Genomic DNA, 3778 nt, shown 5'->3' with positions numbered 1-3778 from the left:
TAAACTTACATAAAAGTATGAGTTTATTAGTGTTGATGTAGCTGTGGTAAGAGGGAAAATGAGGCTGTCATTTTTTGTAAGTTCTTGTATAATAGCTCATTTAGGAGAAAAACCTGTTAGTGGGGGTAGGCCTCCTAAAGATATTATTAGTGGAATTATGGGTATTATTCATGTGAGTTTATTTCAGGCGTGTGATAGTGATAGGGTTGTTACATTTGAGTTTAGATAAAAAGTTATGAATGTAGAGATTGTTAAGAAGATATAGATGAGTAGGCTTAGAATGTAATATTTGGGTCGCAGTTTAGTACTGCTGCCATTCATCCTATGTGAGTGAGTGAGGAGTAAGCTGGGATTTTGCGCTGCTGTGTCTGGTTAAGTCCCCCTCAGCTACCAAATATAATGGATAAGATTGAGATTATTAAGAGGATATTTATATTGATTGACGGGAAGATTTGGAAGATAATTGATGCAGGGGCTAGTTTTTGCCATGTAAGAATGAGTATGGCGGGAATTAGGGGAACGCCTTGGGTTACTTCTGGAAGTCAGCAGTGAAGGGGGGCTATCCCTAGTTTTATTACTAGGGCAATTAATATTCTTATAGATAAAATTTGATTAAGGGATGGGTTAATTGTCCATTGTCTGGAAATTAGATTGTTGAGGAAAATGGCTGTTAAGAGGATTATTGATGTGGATGCTTGAATTAAGAAATATTTAGTGGATGCTTCCGTGGAGCCGGGACTTGTGTTTTTAGCTAGTACTGGCACGGTAGCTAACATATTTAATTCTAAGCCTATTCAGATGAGGAATCAGTGTGAGCTTAAAATCGTAATTATGGTTCCTATTAGAATAGTGAGGGAGATAATGAGGTGCGCTAGAGGGTTGATATTAGTACGGGAAGGGTTAAAGCATCATTTTCRGGGTATGGGCCCGATAGCTTATTTAGCTGACCTTACTGTTTAGAATATGGTGTGATAGGTAGCACGGAGAATTTTGAGTTCTCAGGTCTGGGTTCAATTCCTATAGTTCTAGAAATAAGAGGATTTAAACCTCTATAATTTGCTCTATCAAAGTAACTCTTTTGTCAGACATATTTCTTATGTTTGGGGTGGAATGCCGGATATAAGAATGGATATTGAAATATACCATGTTCATAGTGCTAGTGTAAGTGGTAAAAAATTTTTTCACAGAAGATATATTAGTTGGTCATAGCGGAATCGAGGGTATGCTGTTCGAATTCATAAAAATAGAGTAGTTAACAGAAGGGTTTTGGTTCTAAAATTAATTGTGCAGAGTTCTGATATAGTTTCGTTGTAGGGTGCTGCTAGGAAGATGGTAGTGGTTAGGGCATTTATTATAATAATATTTATATATTCTGCTATGAAGAATAGAGCAAATGAGCCTGCAGCATATTCAGTAGGAAAACCTGAAACTGGTTCTGATTCGCCTTGTGTTAGATCGAAGGGGGCCCGGTTCGTTTCTGCTGATGTGGAGATACATCATCTTATGGCCAGGGGTCATGATGGTAGTAGGAGTCAGGAGTGCTCCTGTGTTGTAATGAGTGAGTGTAAGTGAAATGAACCACTTATTAGCAGGGTTGACAGTAGAATAAGGCTAGGGTGACTTCATATGAGAGTGTCTCAGCTACAGCCCGTCATGCGCCGATTAATGCATAGTTTGAGTTGGATGCTCATCCGGATCATAAGATTGAGCAGACAGCTAGACTTGATGTGGCTAGTACAAATAGGAGGCCTAGGTTGAAGTTAATTAGGGGACATGGTATAGGGAGGGGGGTTCAGAAAAGGAGGGCAGTGGAGAGGGCTAGGGTTGGGGCAGTTATGTATAGAGTTGTGGTGGATGCGGTGGGTAGGGGTTCTTTTGTAAAAAGTTTTATTGCATCGGCAATTGGTTGGAGTGTTCCGTAGGGGCCTACGATGTTAGGGCCTTTGCGGAATTGCATATAGCCTAAGATTTTTCGTTCTATGAGTGTTCAGAATGCAATAGCAATTAGGGCAGGAATAACTAGTAGAAATACATTGACTATAAACATGTTGTTAAGAAGAGGAATTGAACCTCTGATCATAAAGTTTTAAGTTTTATGTAATTACCGGGCTCTGCCATCTTAACGAGCCCTGTTCTTGGGTAGGAGTAGTAACTTGTAAGATTGAGATAATAGTCATCTGATTTGTGAGGGCACTTTGTGAAGTAGGCCCTATTTCTCTTGTCCTTTCGTACTCGGAGGAATATTTAATAGACAGAAACCGACCTGGATTTCTCCAGTCTGAACTCAGATCACATAAGACTTTAATCGTTGAACAAATGAACCCTTAATAGCGTCTGCACCATTAGGATGTCTTGATCCAACGTCGATGTCGTAAACCCTATTGTCGATATGGACTCTAAAATAGGATTGCACTGTTATCCCTGGGGTAACTTAATCCATTGATCAAGTTATTGGGTCAATAAGTGTAGATTTACTTAGACTAGTGAGGTCTTGGTATATGTCTTTCAGGGGCTGTGCTGTACTCCGAGGTCACCCCAACCAAAATTTATAATACACTGACAGTAGGTTAATGCCTGTGGGTTTTTAAAGTATTAGTTTGTATTATTAAATTGAAGTTCCATAGGGTCTTCTCATCTTATTTAGGTATATCTGCCTCTTCATGGATAGGTCAATTTCACTGATTAAAAGTAAGAGAGACAGTTAAACCCTCGTGTGGCCTCAAAGAGAACTTTACAGGATTTCATGTCCTTTGTAGATTTAAGAAAAACATATGATTTTTGTCAAATTTTTTTTTCTTTTTTTTTTTTGAGACGGAGTTCTACTCTTGTTGCCCAGGCTGAAGTGCAGTGGCACAATCTTGGCTCACTGGCACCTCTGCCTGCCAGGTTCAAGCCATTCTCCTGCCTCAGCCTCCCGAGTAGCTGGAATTACAGGCACCTGCCTTGACGCCCAGCTGATTTTTGTATTTTTAATAGAGACGGGGTTTTCACCATATTGGCCAGGCTGGTCTCGAACTCCTGACCTCAGGTGATCCACCTGCCTTGGCCTCCCAAAGTGCTGGGATTACAGGCGTGAGCCACCACGCCCAGCCTTGTCAACTTCTTTACCCAGGGCTTGCCCTCAGCATTTTTTCCTCTTCCCCTTATAGGCCTGTTTGGTTTACACAACATTGGACAGACCTGCTGCCTTAACTCCTTAATTCAGGTGTTTGTGATGAACATGGACTTCACCAGGATATTGAAGAGGTAAGACTCTTCTTCAGGTTGGTAAGCATGTGTATTAATTCATTTTTAATATGTTTAGTTTTTCACAGTGACTTGGACTTTTTGAGATCTCTCAAAAGCGGGCAGAGGGAAGATCTGTTTCTGCATATTCTGGACTACATATTATTTCTAAAACTTCTTAGGTTGGTCTGGGGTGGGGCCCAGGTATGGGTACTTTTTAAAAGCACTCCTTGGGTGATTTTAAAGTGCAGCCAGGATTGACGGCCACTGACTTGGTTAAAAGAGAAAGTTGGAACTAGACCGACGTCGGGAAGGAGTCAGTGGGCAGAACACCCCTCCCTTCCCCCACACTCACACAGTGCTCCAAGTTAAAGCAGAGAGACTTTGTAAGTTTCTTAGCTGAACTTTGAGGTTGTACATCAGAAATGCTACATGAAGTGATTTTCAGCTACAGAGATAGGCCTGGTCATTTGAAAAGTAATGGATTAGGTGAAGCTCACGTTTGAAATCTTCGTTCTGCTTTTCATCTTTCTCTCCTGTTTATTCTGAGCAT

The 3778-nt window shown here is 40.7% G+C and overlaps 1 long non-coding RNA gene across 1 annotated transcript; it reads left to right on the top strand.

The window, feature by feature from the left end:
• Positions 1-930: 930 nt before the first annotated feature.
• LOC116547892 lies at positions 931-2578 on the top strand. The gene is made up of 2 exons (XR_004267221.1): positions 931-968; positions 2174-2578. It is a non-coding gene; the product is annotated as an uncharacterized LOC116547892 (long non-coding RNA).
• Positions 2579-3778: the final 1200 nt, after the last annotated feature.

The sequence above is a fragment of the Sapajus apella genome, unplaced genomic scaffold, assembly GCF_009761245.1.
Source record: "Sapajus apella isolate SASKATOON/1434 unplaced genomic scaffold, GSC_monkey_1.0 scaffold5329, whole genome shotgun sequence".
NCBI classification, from domain to species: Eukaryota; Metazoa; Chordata; class Mammalia; order Primates; family Cebidae; genus Sapajus; species Sapajus apella.
This window is presented reverse-complemented; position numbering and strand designations above follow the sequence as displayed.